We start from the raw sequence: 20,700 nt of genomic DNA, 5'->3' as shown, positions 1-20,700 counted from the left end.
AAAATTTAAATTTACAAATGCTCAATCTGAAACCACTATAGATTTCCCCCTACCCAGGGTGCATGTTGAAGAAGTGTTTCAGGCGACCCTTAGGTAGAACACATGATGCTGATGTGCTAAATAAATGGGCCTACAACGATATACAACTAATTAAGTGAGCACTGCTTTGGTTTTAATGTTACTTTCCTCAGCAGGACCCACTAAGGGGATAAAATACAAATGAAGCTGAAGATCTCAGATGGGCCAGCCGTGTGCATCAGGTGTAGATAAGCAGCCTCAGCAGGAATTTACTGTTTTAAGCTTTATTGTCACAGTACAGTTATTAAACATTTCATTTGCTCATTAAGTACATAATGTATGACTGCCAGGTGCAAACTCCTGCTAGCATCTTCCTGCAGAGGGTTCTCCCAACTCAAATGATTTTTGGTGAGAAATGTGAAATTAGGCTGCAGCAGGAATGGAGTGAGCAGAGTCCCATGAGTCAAATCAGAGGCCAGTGGGGAGCATGATTTTGATTTCAATATTAATTTTCACATCTTTGCCTACTTTTCCCCATTTTCTGTCTCATTTTCCACTTCCTCACCCTTAAGAATACAGACAAAATGGGTAGTTTTAAAGAGGCTTGGGTTCACATCTCCACTTGGTTTCTGACCCATTCTGTGATGCCTGACAAATGAAATGGCCTGTCTTGGTCTAGTTTCTACGTGAACTATAATTTCATTCTCACATATATTTACTATTAAGTAACTACTTTGTTCTTTGGGGGAAAATGGATGTATCATACACTCATACACACGTCTCACATGCAAAGAGCTTTTGAGGCTTTGGAAGAAATAAGAAACATGTACACAGGAAATGTGTAATATTCTCTAGCTTTTCATGTTGACAATATATTGAACAAAAAGTGAGTGGCTGTATTAATCTCAATACAATAGCCTCAGGCATTCCTCCTGAGTGATCGAATTTCAAGCATGTAAGCTTTGGCATCAATCTTAAAGCATTTAGTCTACCATGTGTATTCTATTTTAAAGGTGAGAAACATACCTAAAAGTCACTTCTGGGCACAGAAGCTTTGTGCTCTTCTAACCTCCTCTCTCTTGAAAAATAAGGGAAACACCGAGGGTGTGTTAATGAGGTGCTTCTGCCCACCTCTCTACCCCTTTGTAACCCTCCCCCCCCCCCATGTAATTTGCAAAGGAGGGGCTACTGTGAATAACAAGTAAGGTGGCTTTCATTGAGCTACCTCTCTGTGGAAGGTGAGAGAGTGGGACTAATATGCTAATGGTCACCTCTCAAGTTCTTAAACCTGCCTGTGCTCTGACTCCTAATTCTTTGGCCTTGAACTTTCTGAAGGCTCCATTCCTTAAGCAAAGAAGGAAAGGCCCTAACTTCAGCAGGGCAAGTAGGTCTCTACTGTCTGTTCTAGCTCACAGCTCATGGGTCCAATAGTACTGCAGCCAGGGAGGGAGGAAGAAGTCTCCCAGCCACTACTACCCAGTTATTCCAGAGTTATTACATGATTTGCTAGGATCCCTGATTTCCATTTGGTTATCAGCATTTTTTTGTCTATTATATCAATGAACTAGAACCTAGAGAAAGAAAGGGTAAAACTCAGGGGTCCTCTCCCTGTCCCAGAGGTACATAAACTCCAGTAACACATCTTCACCTACATCGTCTTATATACTCTTTAAAAATAGGCCTTTTAAATAATATCTTCATTACTCATGTCTTGGAGATGGGAAAGTCAAAGTTCAAAGAAGATAAGGGACTTGCTCAAAGCTGTTCAACTGGTAAGTGGGGGTTGACTACTATATTCTTAAAGTATATGCTTTTTCTTACACAAAAAGAAAAAATAAAATTCTACAAAGTAGGCTTTGAAGAAAAGCAGAGTGAAGTGGACAAGAGATTGTTATGCTGGAAAGAGAAGGAGAGTGTGGGCAGGAGAAAAAGAGAGAGAAGACAAGTTACAGTGTGAAATGGTGGTGGTGGTGGTGATGGAGAGAGTAGCAGAAGGAATAAATCAGCATATTCCTGCTCTCTTCCCTATCTTGATCCCAGTTAGACTCATTTCCAGCTAAGCAGTGAAACAGTGTGAACATAAACATCATAGCATCATATAACTGAAATCTCCTGATGCCTTGGAGAAGAATCATAAATATGGTTTATTATTAAGTAGATAGTTTGAGTTTGCCTTTGTTTGAATAATGCAAGGGTGAAAAATGTCTTTGAATATCTTTCCTCTTTTGTACCCCTTTTTCCTTTTGGGATGCCACTCCCCTACACACTGTCCCTATACCCTTCTTCCTGGATACCCAAAATGAAACACCAAGAGTCATCATACAGCACTACATCCTTCCCCATAAGAGAAAATGATCCAATAATTTAACTATTGACAAACTGTTAGTAGCTTATCATCTTTCCCTTCTTGGGTTTATTTATATTTTTTACAGTTAAATATTAGAAAGGGCAACATTTTGGATGCTTTTATTTTACTAATGAGTTTTCTTTCACCATTGCACCAGGGTAGAAGAGATGCTCTTGCTTCCTAGGAAATCCCTCAAATCTGATGTTAATATTTTTCTGTCTTTTTTCTCTAGGTGACAGGTGTCTAACTTATGCTTGAAGTACTAAATAATAATCCAACAGGTATGTTAATTCCTTCTCTGAGGTAATACCAAGATCTAATAGCCCCAATTAAGAAGACATGCTTTCTTAGTTCTACCTATTTGTGTTCTGTTGCACATTGGAATCTAAGTCCTGAATTCACTGGGCCAACAGTAACTGAAGAAAATAGCAAAGTTTCCAAAATACTGGAGGGAAGAAAGTGATCAACTGTGTTGAAGACATGAGTTAAATATTGTCCCAGATGGCTCTGAATCCATTAAAAACCCTGTATACAAGGGAGGTGTTTATTTTACATTTATAATGGGTAAGGGAGAGCTTTACAGAAGGATTTAAAGGGATCTAGAAATAGTCGTTCTATAAAGTTTATGTTGGAAAATAGTTACTAAGGATGAATAAAAAGCCCTCAAGGACAAAAACACTATCTAATGTGTCTTTTTGTCCTTAGGACCTACAGCAGTGCCTAATCAATACAGAGTAGAGCTGACATCATACTTTGTGGAATTTATTCCTGAAAACAAGCTAACAATAAGCAGAGGAGGCTGCAGAGATTCTGCACTCATAATTCAGTTTGTTTCTGCTTCTTCTTGATTTAGGTACATTCTAGAATAAGAAAGGTTTCAGGAAAATCATCAATGATCATGAGAAATGAATTCACCAGAACACTTCTAGATCTCCCCCTTTCTTTTGATGCTTTTCTGAGGTTTCCTGATCACTTATTAACAAGAAAGAAACTACAAAATCAAAACTAAACACCTGAGTTGTTTATTGGCAGGCTCCCACAACTCAAGTTATATAGGTCTACTCTGACTTCCTATGTTATTTTGCATATAATGCCCAAGTCAAGAGGCCTCTCAGTTAATTTCCTGGATATTTCAGATCATTTTTAGATAGTTTGCTATTAAAGGGATATTTGTAGCTTCCTCCCAAATTGATAGTTTATTTTTTTCTAACTTTTTCTAACTCTATTTTCAAGAAGAAACAACAGGTTTGAGCTCTTTGTTTATGTCAATTCATCAATTCAGATAGTTTATGCTCATAGGAGAAAAATTGTCAATTATATTTTTTATGAAAAATAGGTTTAAAAACTTTTCTGTATTACCTCATTTTTGCTATTCTAGTGATCAAACTTCAGAGAAGTCACATTTTGAATTCATAAAGAAATAAGTGACTCTGCATAAAATTTCCATATGGTTTCATGAAAATCTCAGAAAAATGCAGAAACAATGCAGAAATCCAGACATCAGTCTCATACAACTTTTATAATTATGTACTCTGTGGGGAATGCCATCATTCTAAATTCATCCGCATTAGTATGCAATAGATTAAATTTCTGGTATATTTCACATGATGTATAAATAGAATGATTTTTACTCTCCAAAAATCAATTTATTTTGTAAATATTGGAAATATCTCCTTTTATAAAGACAATTAGCCATAGAGGATTCTGTTTTTATAGTATAACCTTGATTATTCAGAACAAGATTTCTTAATATCCTGTAATACTTGATTTTTAAAATCTGGTTTTGTTCTTTAATAGAAGTCACCAAATCTCTTTGTCTCTGTCTCTGTCTCTCTGCCTCTCTGTCTCTCTCTCTCTCTCACACACACACCCATACACAAACACACACACACACACACACACACACACACACACACACACAAATGGATATCTAGACACTGTGACCATAAATATAACTTCCAGATTATATTTTGGGGTTAGTGAACTATCATATTAACCCAATCTCTTCCAACTTTTACAAGTATACCTCTCAGACTGACCAAAGCACAACATGAATAGTATTCATGTCACAAGAACATTTTAAAACCTTAGAGAAACTTAATTAGTTAATGAGGCGATCATATAAGTCAATGACCATATAATTTAAAAATATTTTCGGGGCGCCTGGGTGGCTCAGTCGGTTGAGCGTCTGACTTCGGCTCAGGTCATGATCTCGCGGTCCGTGAGGGCTGTGAGTTCAAGCCCCGCGTCGGGCTCTGTGCTGACAGCTCAGAGCCTGGAGCCTATTTCAGATTCTGTGTCTCCCTGTTTCTCTGACCCTCCCCTGTTCATGCTCTCTCTCTCTCTCTCTCTGTCTCAAAAATAAATAAATGTTAAAAAAAATTAAAAAAAAAATATTTTCAACTGTCAGAGTTAAACGCCATCACTGCTTCCACCCAAAAGAACATGTGTGCCATTAAGGAAACCAGCTTAAGTGAGCATTTCCATTTTCTCCATCAAGAAATCAACTTCTTTTCTGTATTTTGCTGCCATATTTTTAGGGGTGGTCTATCTTGCACATTACCTATTTATTTATTCACCATGGCTCTCTCAGACGTCTGGCTTTTGACCTCACCAATCTATAGAAATGTCAGATATAAAGGTCATAAATACTATCATAATTTTTCAGCCTAATAGGTATCTTGCCTTGTAAACCTTTCTACAGGATTTGTTGGTATTATGTTTTCTCAGTTCTAAGATTCATAGAAATATTCCTGAAACCAGGATACTTCTTAAATTGATTCTGTACAAATACTATAGTTTTTATTTTTTCCCTTATGATTATACAATCAAATCAATGGAATACTCCAAACACAATAGCATCTTATACACTTGCTGAAGTATTTAGGGGTAAAGTGAATGGATGTCTGCAATGTCCTTTGAAATGCGTCAAAAATTAAGGTGGATGGGGGCGCCTGGGTGGCTCAGTCGGTTGGGCGGCCGACTTAGGCTCAGGTCATGATCTCGCTGTCTGTGAGTTCGAGCCCCTAGTTGGGCTCTGTGCTGACCGCGCAGAGCCTGGAGCCTGTTTTGGATTCTGTGTCTCCCTCTCTCTCTGACCTTCCCCCGTTCATGCTCTGTTTCTGTCTCAAAAATAAATAAACGTTAAAAATATTAAAAAAAAAATTAAGGTGGATGGATAGATGAATAGATATATAAGAGGCAAAAATAGAAAAAAAACATGTTAATGATAGAATCTAGGTAGTGGGTGTAGGGAAGTTCACTGTAAAAGTTTTTTGAGCATTTAATATTTTTATAATAAAATATTAGAAGGGAAAAAGAACTATGGGAACTTTGCATCAAGGAACCATTGTATTTAAAACTGCCTTGTCCTTGAAATTCTTTCCCTTCCTGGCTTCTAAAAATTATACCACCATTGTTATCCTACCTGTGGTACCTCTTTCTTTATTCCCTCATAAAATGCAGATTTACTTTAAATTTCATTTTTCAAATTTCTTCTTTTCCTTCAAATTCTTTTTCTGGGAGTTGTCATCTATCTATGAGGCACTAAAACTTTCACCTCTCTGAAAATGATTCTAGGATCCACTTTTCAGTTGTGACTCCATCTTGAATTCCTACCACTTCCCCACATCCACAGTATATCTGCATTTAGATGTCTCCTGCCCCTTTGTGCTCAGCAAACCCTACTCTCTGACTCTCCCTTTCCTCTCAGAGAGTACCGTCTCACTCACTTCCCTCTTTCCATTTGTTTATAACTGTGGTCCTCAAAACATAGGATTCAGACAACTGAGCCACCTTGGACTTCACTTTCTCCCTCATTCTTCATAGCCAATTATTCACTCAATTGCCTGTTTGTTCTTTTGGAAGATAAGTCCAGCCACTGTCTCTTTCATCTATTTTCACTTCCATCAATCCACATTACACACTTTCCATCTTAATCTCAGTTTTCCATTTGATCCTCCTAAGTCACTACTCTGCCCTTTTCTAGCTTATTATCTTGTGATTACTCTAGGAATCATCTTCTTTAGCAAAAGAGATTTACCTGTAGATTCTGAAAACATGTTGTACTTTCTCATCCCTGGGATTTTTTTACTCACTTTGGTCCTCCTTCCTGGTATACTTTTGTGATCCTCCAGCAATCAGGGAAAGAATATTACTGCCATGCAGCCGTACATCCTGTCCCTGCACATTAGTAACTGTGACCTTGGAGATGTCATTCAACTCTTCTACACTCTGGGTTCATTCCATAGAAAAGACATGGCTACTTTACAGAGATGGTGTGGGATTTACGGACAAGGCCTGTGCAGAATGGCATCTCCACAGTCCTGAGTTTATAGCTATCATAGAATTTCTAACTGATAAACATTTTTTTATTATAAAATAATTTGTATTTTACCCTGAGCCATCCAGAAATGCAATTTCCCGAGAACAGTCTATTCCCCAAAGCTACTAGTTAATTGAGATTTTATTCTTTATTTATAGTGGAACAAAATGTCAATGAAAAATTCTGATGAATCTTTGTCATGCTGGGCCAAAAAGAAGATCTCTTCAAGCCCATATATGGGAAATTATTTATAAGGAAAATATGTTCCTAAGCAATGTTTCATAAAGTTTTCAATATGTGACATGTTCTGCAGCATGAAGTTTCCAAATATCTCATATCTAGAAAATGATTAGAAGCTAGTTCCAAAAAATGGGCTATAGGATATCTTGTAATAGGCTAAGAAATAAGCCCATAGCAGTATCTCTGGGTTTTGACATCTATATAAATATTTATTTTAGTCTCCAATGAGAAATAAACTTTCTCTGGTTGGATGTGTTGGGCCAATTCAAGTATGAAAAATATGTAATCAATACATAATTGGAAAGGAAAATGAAAAAAAATGTGACAAATGCCAATGGAAATATAAATAATACACAGAGAAAACAGAAATTTAAAAAGTCCTTTTTTTTTCTTTTCCTCCTGTGAACATATCTGGAGTATTGTGTCATCGAATAGTATTAGCATATCTCTGGAGAAAATAACCTTTCTCTCTCTTTACATGTTAAAGAAGATGCTAAAATTGTTGAGTGTGTATATTTGTGACATTACTAATCATATAATCATTGGCCCTTTATGTATATGATTATAATATAGTTGTTCAGGAAAATAGGCTTTGGTTTCAGAAAGTCCTAGGTTCAAATCGTGGTCCTGCCATTTTAATACAATGTAACATGCAATTAACTATTTTATCTTCTTTGATCCCAAGGTTCCTCATAAGTCACCATGTTCCTCTTTGTGTTTCTGTGAAGATTATATGACATAGCAAATTCATGACTAAGTGCTTGCTAATGGTCACTGTCAGACATATCACCACGCAAACATATCACCATGGTTAGAATCAGTTCATTTTCTTCTTGAGTATCTACTGACTGGGTCCCAGCACTTATTAGGCTTTATGGTGCTAGTAAAGAATACTGAAAAGTGGTGTCTATTATGATCTTAAATGTTGGTTTGCATGTAAGTGTGAAATATTTTGTTAGAATCATACTACATATAGAATAAATAAAGAGATCAAATCTGAGATTAAATGCATTAATTTAATTAGGAAGGGACTGACTGTATGGCATCTGGAAGACAGTGAGAGCAGAGGAGCTGGAGCAGGAGAGTGGGACAGAGCCTGCGTAGCAGATGTAGCCCTCACCTGGCAGGGGGTTAGTTTTCAGGAACTGGGTCCTGCACCATCTGTCTAACCCGGGAGCACAAGGAGAAAGGTAAATATGTGCGGAAAATTCTAAAACATTAAAAATTTTTAAGGACTTTTCTCATGGTACTTCTCAATATTCTATCATTATTCCTCTCTCTGATCTGCAATTTCTCAAATACTCACGAACTGGTAGGTGCTTGTATAGGACCTGTTACCATTTAAATTAAGAAGCTGTGATGGGGGTGGGGCGGACACACCACCAGAACCTTCTAATACAAAAGAAAGAAAAAGAAAGAGGCCAGGAAGAGAGGAAAATGAGAAAGAGGGGGCACAGAGGGATGAGACTAATTGCTCATTTATTGGAGAAACGGGTCCTTTTTCTTTAAAAACTCCCCTCTTTCCCACCTGCTCTGTACTATCATAAAGCCTTCTCAAACATATATTTACTCCTTAGAATTATTTAGTACCCAAGAAATGATTTGTGATGATATTTTTCAGGATATCATATAATACATCCTCGCTACTCAAATAAACATTTCTTTTATTACCTCCCATTCTCTGTGATTTATATTACCACTGTTTATAGGTTCGCTTACCCTACTACCACCAAAAAATTTTGTAAAACATTTTTTATAGGTTTCATATGCTAGTCATCCTGGTATGACACTGGCTGAATCTGAAATCTTTATTGAACGACGAGTCACCGTTTGAGGAAATGTGTGTGTAATCATTCGGTCTCTGCTGAAGTGCTTTCTGTGGCACAGCAGAAATGTGGGATGCCACGGACAGATTACGATGACCTCCTTAAAAGACAACACACTACGGTTTCCAACAGAACCTCCGCTTCTGGAGAAAATTCATCACAGACAGTTACGAATCTTATCTACCAGTCTTCATTTAAATAACGACAAAAGAAGAGAGAGTTTCAGAAGCAGGATCTCTTTTAACATAGTAAAATATTAATCTAATTCCTCATTAGGCACTGACAGATATGCACTAAGGCCCCAGGTGTTTGTACAAGAAAGTGAATCGCTTAATTTTGCAGAATTTCATTTGAGCAGGGCCAAAACGTTCAGCTCCTGGCCTGAGACTCCACAAAGTTACTCCACTAAAGGCTTTTGGATTGGTCTAAAACACAAAATGAAGCAAAACAATAACACTTTGCAGTTTACATCGAACAGCTGAGCCTAAATGCAAGATGATGACACAGTGGCGGGTTAAGTGGCCCTTAACTTATTGTAGATCATGAACAGTTTGAGACTAACAAAAGCTATAAACCCACTCAATGGGAAAAATGTATGTGCACGTGCGAGGGCACACACACACACACAGGTGAATTTAATTTCATGTGCGCTACCAGACCCAGGAGTTCTTCCATGAACTGCAGGTGAAGGACACAAGACATGTTCTAGAACCTCAGTACTCAAAATGTGAGCTACAGAGGGGAAGCATCAGCATCTTCTGAAACCTTCTTAGAAACGCAGAATTGCAGGCTCTCCTTCAGAGTCACTCAGTCAGAAACTGCATTGTAGTAAGATCTGCAGGTGATTCCCAGGCATATAAAATTTGAGAAGTACTTTTAGATAGTCATGTTTATGGAGAGTTTACAATTAAAAACTGACATGTCAAATCACATTTAAAATGGAATCCCACTACAGTGTTCCTAATAAGACGAAATATATTATTTGTAAATAAGAAGACAAAGGTGTCAGTAATGTTTTACATATGTTCAGTGAGAAATAACTTCTTTTTCCCACTTTCAATAGCTCAGCTCCTGCTCATTTCTTTTATTTATTTATTTATTTATTTATTTATTTATTTATTTGGAGAGAGAGCGAGTGTGAGCAGGGGAGGGGCAGAGAGAGAGAGGGAGAGAATCCCAAGCTGGCTCTGTGCTAATGAGGGTTTTGAACCCACAAACTGTGAGATCATGACCTGAGCCAAAACAAAAACTCAGACACTTAACTGACTGACCCACCCAGGCACCCAGCTCATCCTCATTTCTTACCCTTCCTTGTCCTGTTTTCTCTTTACAGAGGGTTAGCACAGGGAATAGCGAAGTCAGATATTAATAGCTGGGATCTGGGAAATTCCATAGGCTTTAGTCACATTAAACTGGGAAGGAATTCAGGAAGCGTAGTGTTTCTAAGAGAGAAAGTCAGGCACATGACCATCAAATCTACCTTTTGGACATAAATCCTTACTGGGTTTGAGGAATGGGCCTTCATAAGAGTTGGTGGAGACACAGATTAAGAAATTGGAGGGGGAATGCTATTTGATACAGTTTCATCATTTAAAGGGGCTGGTGGGAGCTTCCTGGATGTCAGATATGTTTATAATTTGAGAACAAGACCTGTGCAACTGGAAAGGCCGTGCTTCTCTCTAGACTCAGGAAATGCTATTCAGGCAGCTCTGAGATGCCACTCTGCTCTTTTTTTTATTAATGTTTATTTTTGAGAGAGAGAGAGAGAGAGAGAGAGAGAGAGTGGCAGAGGGGCAGAGAGAGAGACACACACACAGAATGTGAAGCAGACTCCAGGTTCTGAGCTGTCAGCACAGAGCCTAATGCGGGGCTCAAACTCACGGACCGCAAGATCATGACCTAGGCTGAAGTCAGACGCTTAACCAACTGAGCCACCCAGGTGCCCCTATGCCACTCTTGTTTGTTCACCATTCTGTCTTCATGCAAGGGCTCTCAGTTCACTGGCTGCCCTTTCTCTGTTGCACACACTTGTGGTGAAATATAACATTCAGGAGTTAGATCTTGTTTCACCAGCCACGAAACCATTAAAATTTACTTTCAACCCCGCTTCCACATGATCCTACAGCTTCTGAATTTAAGTTGTTGGCAACTTCACAGGCCCAATTTATAAGGCAATGTGGTCTCCAGCTTATATCAAATCAGAAGCTGCTGGATTCAGTGCTAACATTTTTAACTAGTGTAATTCATGTTTACATGAACAAACCCTTTCCAGAATAGATCTTATTTCAGCCATTTATAGTTGTGAAAAATGGAAGCATAAAGAGGGTAAGTTACTTATTTGAAGCTAACCCAGCCAATGAGCAAGGAAGCTGGGTCCTAGAGTTTTCTTATTTTCTTCCTGTAAATGCTTTTTCAGTTGCATTTGGCTCCAGCCAGAGAAGAGACCTGGAAGACTGGGGTACACTCCTCATCACATGACACCACTGTCCTGCCTTTTGTCCTGCACTAAGCAGCCTATTTCTATGAACTTACTGACGCACCATTCCAGAGAGCTGAAAAGAGAATAAACAAAGAACTACAATTTTACATGCAACACCAACTGAAACTCAAGTTTAAACTGGCAATCTCAGCCTTGAAAGGTAGACTAGGTCAAGACATTACTATAGTTTGAAATATGCTGTTTCTACTAAAAATCATGGCTCAGGTGACCATAGAAATACAGAGATACAAACAAGTGGGTAAGAGAATGGGGAATGTGGAAGAAGGATGTTTAAGGAGGGCACTTTGGAGTAGGTGTGAAAAGAGCATCCTTGTAATTATCATTACTCCTAATTCCTATAAGCCTCTGTGCAATTATGTCATAATATGTCTCTTGGTTTCAAATCAATAGGGCTTGCTTATCATTGTTTTTCACAAGAAGAAGAAGGAGGAGGAGGAGGAGGACGAGGGCAAGGGGAAGGGGGAGAAAGAGGGCAAAGAGAAGAAGGAAGAGGAGGAGGAAGAGGAGGAGGAAGAGTACAAAGAGGAAGAGGAAAGGGGAAGAAGAGGAAGCAGTGGCAGCAGCTTGTTAGAATTCCTTTACCACAAAAGATAAGGGCATTCTTTACTGAGAGTCTTGACGTTCCAGTAGATAAACAGACTGGCAATAAGAACATCCACTCTAGCTATGAAATACACAGGCTGTTTAACAGGCCACTTGAATTCTGTTAAGTTCCTGCCAGTAAGATAAACATTATAAACATTCAGAAGGAGTAGAGCTCTAGATGATTTTAACAATGGTTTTCTCACTTTATTTTAATATCACAGAGCTTTTGCTTTCAGCGTGCTAGATTTTTCACAGCACATTTTCAGTCGTCCATCAACACAGAGGTTTATGTGAACACTTTTCATTTGTTTCAAAATTTCCCCTGGCTCCTGAACAAAGCAACTGGAAGCTGGTATTAATTGATGAACTATAAGGAACTCTGTCAAATAACTTAGAATACTTACAATGCACACTATGCAGTTCAGAATCCATTTGAGTGAAAACCTTTCTCTTACTCATACTTTTTCACAAAGCAAAGAAAAAGAAAATACAGTGAGAATATCCATCCTTATGTCTGCAGTAATTAAGACTTATTAGAATTTTGTATGTTTCATTCTTCTTTAAAGATGAAAGCCTATCAAATTTCACAGATGAGAATAAATAGGATTCAGGGGAGCAAAATTATACCCAAACTGGCATAATGGAAAGACTCAGGACTCTATTTCCACTGATCTGCACTCCTGCTTTTTAGGAACAAAGCAGACGTTATTCTCCACCGCAGTATGGATGTTAAATTAGTGAATACTTTCCAGGGGTGGTGCCTTCATTATTGTTTTCTCTACTCTATGCGATTTAATTCAGTGTTAGAATAAGATGTTATTCAGAGTTCAGAGCATAATGTTTTATGAACAAATGACTGTGATTTTGGAAATGATTTCAGCTTACCTAATCCTTAGGTAAGGATTATGCCAATTCTCAAGTTGCTTTGCTTCACCTACAGTCATTCAACTTGAAAATGAAGACCTGAAGTCACTTTCTGGCTCTTACCTTTATTGTTCTATTCTGATCAACTCAATAAATATTTATTGAGGCCTCACGGTGGTTTATGTAAAGGTCCCAAGGATAATGACACATGAGCCTCGAGAAGTTACAAGTTATTCAACCTCTCTGAATGTCTATCTCTTCATCAATAATGGTGATTATAGTTACTTCTCCGGTAGGCATGAATTCACTTGGAAATGTGAAACTATAAAGTATAAAAGGTGGCAAAATCTAAAGCATTAACTTTTTAATTTCACATAAGCTTATTTAATTTTTTAATTTTTGAGAGAGAGAGGGTGCAAGTGAATGAGGGGCAGAGAGAGAGGGAGACAGAAAGAGAGAATCCCATGAGGGGCAAGATAGAGATGAGAGAGAGAGAGAGAGAGAGAGAGAGAGAGAGAAGCAGGGCTCACCCAACACGGGGCTTGAGCTCACCCAATGTGGGCTTTGAACTCAGGAACCATGAGATCATGACCTGAGCCAAAGTCAGATGCTTAACTGACTGAGCCATCAAGGTGCCCCTCACATAAGCTTATTTAACAAATCACTTTGATCCTCAAGATATTTCATAAATAACAAAATTTATACAGTAGTAGTTAACCATGTGACCTCTGATGTTCTTAGGAAATCTGAAAGGTATGTTTCCTGCTTTGAAAACAACCTATTGCTATCCTTTCCCTTGTCATTCTCTGGCACTCATGAGGCCACCCACTCCCAGCAAAATTCCAAGGACATTCTTAAATTATGTGTTTTAAATTATGTAGTGTACTTGGTAACAAAGTTTTGAAAATAGATTTTTTTCATTTTCTCTTATGATTATGTAGGTGGTAACTCAATACTTTAACCCCAGAGTTTAATTGTATTAGGTTTATAATTAACCTCAATTTTATATATGATATAACCACTTCTGGTGCAATATTTTATTTTTTTTTAAGAGAGCAAAAGTTTGATCGAATGAACTCAAATTTTGACTCAGCTGCGGTCATTCACCCCCTCCTGCCAATAGATTTTTGCAATTCTAAAGAAATGCCAACTGTTTGTTTTTCATTCTCATGGACGCTCACATTCTCTAACCCCCATTCTGAGTAATATTCTCATGTGTTTTAACTTTTATCTTCATGTTACACTTCCTTTTATTGTTCTTTATTTTTATCACTGGACTCCAAAGTCCTGGCTATCTGTGATGTGTGGTACAGAAAACAACAGATATCAGCTCCCTGGTTCCTCACCTCCCTGAAAAGGGACACTGACAGGTTGGACAGGTGAGTTTGAGCAGAGAGGAACTAGTCCTCCGTCCCTGGTGGACACTACTCTTGCTAGAACTTCTTTCTTCCCTCTAGCCTACATGAAGGAATAAAACATTTATTCAAATGCTAAGCTAAATAACTCAAACTACCTTCTATAAAACAGTTCTTTCTTCAGGATATTTAATAACTAGCATCATCCTAAAGGCCCTCTTATAGGGAAAAAAGAAGTTGACCTAAGAATAACTATTCTTAGTTAAATAAAGTTAAGTAAAATCCTTTGTTTCCCTTCAATGTTCTATTTCTCTGAATTCTTTAAACTTGGCCACTAGCTCAATTGTTGACCTTGGGCAAACTGCTTAACCTTTTAGGACACGGTTTTGCCATTTATAAATGAGACACCAGTCACGTGACTTACTCCTAGTGTTTCCTCTAGCAACCATTTTCCTCCCTTGGAGGCAATTAAAAAAGCTCTTTCCTATTTAAATAGTGGAACCCCATTCTAGAATAAATAGTACTTTATTAAAACACCAACTAAGCTCCAGAGTCACAAACATTAGTGATACATAAGGCAAATTTGACTTACATTTTACTAAGGGATAATTAAGGATGACTAGACCAAATCAAATCTGATTTCATCTATTAAAAAACAAAATCTGTTAGGAATGAGGACAGGGCAATTTCAAGGAGCTACCTGCAAAAACAAACAAACAGAAACAAACACAGATGAGTTTACATACGAGATGAAGTTTAACAGGAGTGAGTGTAATTTTCCTCTCTAAAATGGACTGGTATTGACTCCAATAACTTCAAATCAACACATCTTTCCTACTTAGCTGTGCAAATGATTTATTTGACCTGACCGGCCTGAAAAGTGACCCTCTTGTTTCACCTGTTTAAGAGTGTCTGATCTCCCATGACCTCTGCCTGTGACCAATTCCAGCAGAATGGAACACTCATGTGGTATCCTTGATGAACACCCCCAATGGTGGCCTACAAGTGGCTCAGGGAATGCAATTGTATTAAGGTATTACAGTAATTTATTGGCAGGTTTGTGTGATAGCATATTTACTGAAATGAGGCCTGTCAAAAAGATCAGGTTATGGCAGGAACACATGATTTCCCAACCAGCCATAAAATATAAATCAAATGCCTTTTCTGTCCACTGTCAGACACCTCCACCCACTCCTTGTCCTCTGTCCTCAGACAAATTGAAGCACATGCCACAATTTGCAGAGGAAAAATCAAACTCAATTTCGTAGTACAATGAAGTGAGTTTTGGTCTTGTCATGTCCACTGACATATTGATTCCTAGAAGATTGAAAAGATCAGAATGTTCTAGGTTTTTGCTTTGTAAATAAAAATGTGTAGAAATGCAATGTGTAAATAGAGGCCAATAAAGTACATGTACCCCTTTATGGAGATACAAGAACTCCAGGGGGCTAATGTTGGAAAACAGTTACTGCTTAGTATAAAAGTCACTATTTAAGAGGTCAGATTTTCTTTCTCTTTAGAATTACAGCCTCAGAAGACAAATGGTCTAATCCAGGTTCATTTAAAGTGCAGCTGATCACTTCACAGCTAAAAGGCATTTTTAACTAGTGAAGAAAAAAAAAAAAAAAACACAACAACCCTATCTTGGCCCTTTGTAGAATTTATGTCAGATCTATAATGCCATAAGCACAACACTCCATCAAACATTTCCTATTTAACCTGAAAGGGGATGAAGCCAAATCACTTATATGTCCACATCTGTGATTTGCAAAGCGCAGTGATTGTAGCCTTCCTGAAATGTGTAAAGACCGCACAGTGATTCACTGTGGAGCATTAAAAAAACGGAACCTGGGGCGCCTGGGTGGCGCAGTCGGTTAAGCGTCCGACTTCAGCCAGGTCATGATCTCACAGTCCGTGAGTTCGAGCCCCGCGTCAGGCTCTGGGCTGATGGCTCAGAGCCTGGAGCCTGTTTCCGATTCTGTGTCTCCCTCTCTCTCTGTCCCTCCCCCGTTCATGCTCTGTCTCTCTCTGTCCCACAAATAAATAAAAAAAAATGTTGAAAAAAAAAATTAAAAAAAAAAAAAAAAAAAAAACGGAACCACTTTATCACGAGGTGATGATGAAATTGTAAGAAATGCCATAAAATACTCTAGCCTAGTAAGCTAAATTTCTAACACGGCAGGTGGAAAGGAAAACTAAATGAAGGAATGAATCGGTGTCTTCAGGTAGGCAGAATTTCAGTCGTTATGACAACAAGATGACTTTCTAATTACCACTCACTATAACAATACTGCAAAAGTCTCCCCAACTCCGTGGAGATGGTTACTCATAGTATGTGCTGCTGTATCCTTCACATCCTGCAACCACAACTCTGTGTGCCTTACTGGAAGTCAAACTGAGGCACAGATCAACCAGGCTGCCCTTTAGAAAACACACACAGGAATATGAGTAGGGAATGAGTTTCTTCCTTGATCCTAATTTCAATGGTTTCAAAGCAGAAGGAGCTTCTCATTTGGTGTGATCTTTAAAAATTATGGCAATGCCTCACATTATCATATTCTGAAGTAATTACTCGCAGTGAGTAAAGATCAATTCATTAGAAATTACACAGTCCTTTACTGTGAAATCCAGAGTAAAATTATTTCAGGTATTTTTTTTTTAAGCCGACAAGAGAATGACTTTACTTCATCAATCAGTTTGACTAAAGTAATGATTTTCTTAGAATTAAAATTTGTTGAAAGCTCTAAGTATTTCATCTTTTAGGCTAAGAAGCATGTAGTTAATGTCACAGCTAATACATTTGTCAGTCTGCTAATTTTCTTTTTCTATTAGAATAAGTAAACATCAGCCCTTTCTTAAAAGCATACTATTTACCATGTGTCAGGAGCAATGCAGGAAGAACTTATTTGAAAATCATGAGGTAAGACATTATGAAATGAACAGGAATCACAGGGAGACAATGAAGGAGAAACATGAAAAGGAAAGGCATTTAATAATTCCAAAGTGATGGCAGGGTATGCCTCGAGGTGAGGGGGCGGGGAGGGTGACATTTAAAGGAGAACCATGAAAATATAAAATCAACCAAAAACTCCAAGATACAGGAAAGTATGAAAGAAGAGATGGTTTTTAAGAAATCATCTAAATAAAAACAAGAACAATGGTTTAAGAAAAAAGAAGGCTCTTAAGTGTACAATGGAAATAAAAGAAAACGAGTTCTTGCCCGCATGGCATTAGATCAGAGAATGGTTCTCAGATATGCTTATTATTTGAGAGAAGAGGTGTAGAGAAAGCAGAAAGGACTCTATTTCCCATCTTTTAAAGACATAATACACTTATTTATCCTACATTGTGTCAGACTTTGTTTAAGGTCGCTTTGGTAATATTGTAACTGGAAGAAAACAATAAAGAGTAAATAACAATGCCATTGCTTTATTCTGTCTGTTGTCAGATGTTCTTTCTAAAATTAGGGTTCTTTGTCACCATATCTCTGGAGCATGGGTTGTTTCCCAAACATTGTATTCCAAGCCAAATATTTCTGCCACAGTAAATTTTCATGTGAAATAGACTTCAGAATTTTATGTTCGTCTTCTTTTCAACGTGAATCTTTACTTAATTGATCTTTACTTCCAACTAGAGAGAATAGTTAACAGTATAAAGTGCTTTGGCACATTAGTTTTTTGTGTTATAAAACTGGTGTTCTTTTGCATAAAACAGTTAAACCTCTTATGTTTCCTCATTAAAATGTGAGTGAAGAAGGCTTGTGAGGAATTGGTATTCCTCAACTCAAAATTATTTCAGATGTTTTTTTTTTTTTTTCTGTTTAGCAGTTTTGGCCTGATTTGATGTAATAAGTTTTTTAAAAAAAATTACCTTTGCTGTTGTCATTAAATAAGTTAGACACAAGCTAAGACGTACAAATGAGTTCCTAAAATTTCAGAACTCATGCTTTCTGTAGTCAGGAAAAAAAAAAAAAAAAAACGAATGGGAGAAGATTCATCACTCAGTAGTTGTGCACACTTAACTATGCTACTTAAATTATCTGTGTCACAATTTCTGTATCCATGAAATGGGGTTAAGAAAGTAGCTACCTCACAAAGTTTTTCTGAGGATCAAATGTACTGTTACAAGTCTTCAGAAGCATGCCAGCCATATAGCACATGTTCACTAAAGAGTTAGTTATTGTTAATAGTTGCAGTTTACCTGCTATCTATCCTGAATACCAGTCCTTCCAAGGTCTATTCTCTTGGTTGGTATTGCAGTGGGGAACAGTGCAATCAGAAATCACCAGTCAGTGTGCTCTTGATGCAGGAATTTCATTAAATGAATTCACTTCCTTTATTCTTGCCCTTGTCTCAATTAGCTAAGACCTCGTAGTTTCAGGGCACTATAAAGTAGAAGACTCTCCCCATAATGTGCATGGAGTGCATAGGTGTGGGGGATGGGAGAGGGGATTGGGCAATACAGATCTGCTTTTAATCCTAGTGTGGGCTTCTTTTGGATTTGAAGAGCTATTTCCTGTGAAATGAAGTCATGACCTCCATTGAGCCTATGTGTCAGAGAAGACCTCATCCATACATCCCAAGGGATGGAATCCTTCCTGTGCTCCAACCCACCTCCCAGGGTCTGGTAGCTGAGCATCCACACCACATATCACAGGGAAGGAAGAACACCAGAGGGCATGAACACAAATCAATTTATATGGTACCAGGAACACAATATGTTCTTAATACTAAGATAACAGTCATAATCACAATAGTATTTTTTTCTAGTTTTGCAGTCATCATGAGGCTTATAAACTAATGTAGTGACTACAACTACTGTAGGTATGGATCTGAGTAACTGAAACTTAAACATACTTGCCAAATAGCAGGTTGACCAATCCAACTGTGTCTATTAAGGGGGCCACCTCTAATTACTTGGAACCATTAAACTTTATTCTCTTATGCTTGATATATTGGGGCTGTTAAGAATTATTCCAATAGTTCAAATACTTTTAAGCACTACATAGTTCTTTATCTTTATGTATCTACGTATCTATTTATTGGCCTATCTTTCATCCTGTCTGTTGATCTTCTTCTTTCTTCTCCTTCTCCTCCTCTTCCTCCTTCCTCTTCCTCCTTCCTCTTCTTCTTTCCCTCTCTGCCATCCCTTATCCCCCTTAATCCCTAACAGAAACAAAAAGGAGCTCTGGATTAGCACCACTGGATGCCAGACGAAGTGATAAACTGAATACTGCATTGGGAATTGGGGGCTCTGGTTATCATCTATGCCAATTGATTTTATTAGAAAGGCATTCTTTAAGGTTGGTGTTCCCTAATTCCAGTGTTGGGTGTGTGTGTGTGGGGGGGGTCCCCCCACCAACACTAACCAATTCTTAGGCACCAGTAGAGTATCTAAGAATTCTACTCAGTTCTGACATGATCTATCCAGAAGTAGTATCAGATTTCACAGGTTAAGAATTCAGCCAGACAGGACTGCCTCCCACTCCTGACTTCAGATGCCAGTCACAAGCTCCAGGCTGCTATCTGTGCTTCTAAGCTACAGGCTACAGGTGGTTCCAACGACCTCCTCTTTAGGTGTGATTAATTTTCTAGAGTGGCTCACAGAATTCAGGCAAACACATTTGCCAGTGTATTAAAGGGTATGATAAAGCCAGATGAAGAGATACATAGAGTGAAGAATGGAGAAAGGGCATGGAAGTTCTATGCCCTCTCCAGTCACATCATTCTCCCCAAATCTCCACATATAAACTAACACAGAAGCTCTCCAAACCTTGCCCTCTTAGGTTTTTATTCAGGTTTCATTGCACAGTCATGATTGACTAAGTCATTGGTCATTGGTAGATTCAACCTCAGCCCCTCTCTCCTCCCAGGAGGTTGGGAGGGGGACTGAAGTTCCAACCCTCTAATTATGTGGTTGGTCCTCCTGGCAACCAGCCCCCACCCTTGGGGGGATATCCAAAAGTCATGTTCACAAAAAAAAAATGTCATGTTCATCAACAGAATAAAAGACACCTTTACCCCCTTATCAGTAAGGAAATTCTAAGGGTTTGGGGAGCTATGAGCTCCAGAGTGCCCAGAAACTGTGGAGGAAGACCTAATATATATGAGAACTATATTTTGGTCATCTGAATGACCACATGTGTATTTCTCATAAAGCACAATATCATAGGCACCACAGAGATGATACTTGCTACCTAAGTTTTTGGGTTTTTTTTATTCGTAAAATTAAGAAGTTGGACTCTACCCTCGTTCTGATACTCCTTTCTGGCCCTGGAACAGTGACATAAGAACTTCCAGAAGATGACTACTGAAAGGCACAAAGCAGAATAATGGGATTACATGCCTATCTCTAAAAAAGTGGCTTTTCAGACCTTTGTACCTTTACCTCTAGTCTTGGAGTCTAGCCTTAAATTCTAGGATCCATGTGGCAGACTAATGAACCAGAAAATTGTCCAGCAGGGTTCAGGATCAATGAACAACTTTTCAAAGGAACGAAGGGCACCTACAACCATCCAGTTGCTTGCCAAGGCAGGTACTTAAGAGCTGTTCCATAAACATCAGTAACAGACAGGAGCATACTGGGCATGCAATCAGTGGTGAACAGACATATTGCACCCGGCCTTCTCAGGAACCCTCATG

The 20,700-nt window shown here is 38.3% G+C and overlaps 1 protein-coding gene across 2 annotated transcripts in view; it reads right to left on the bottom strand.

Annotated features, from left to right (window-relative positions):
• The window catches only part of DCC (DCC netrin 1 receptor), a 1,134,523-nt gene that overhangs the window by 13,307 nt on the left and 1,100,516 nt on the right, over nt 1-20,700 (bottom strand). The gene's annotated exons all lie outside the window — the stretch shown is intronic.

The sequence above is a fragment of the Panthera onca genome, chromosome D3, assembly GCF_046562875.1.
Source record: "Panthera onca isolate mPanOnc1 chromosome D3, mPanOnc1 haplotype 2, whole genome shotgun sequence".
Taxonomy (NCBI): Eukaryota; Metazoa; Chordata; class Mammalia; order Carnivora; family Felidae; genus Panthera; species Panthera onca.
The sequence above is the reverse complement of the archived record's forward strand: the minus strand, read 5'-3'. Positions and strand labels throughout refer to the sequence as shown.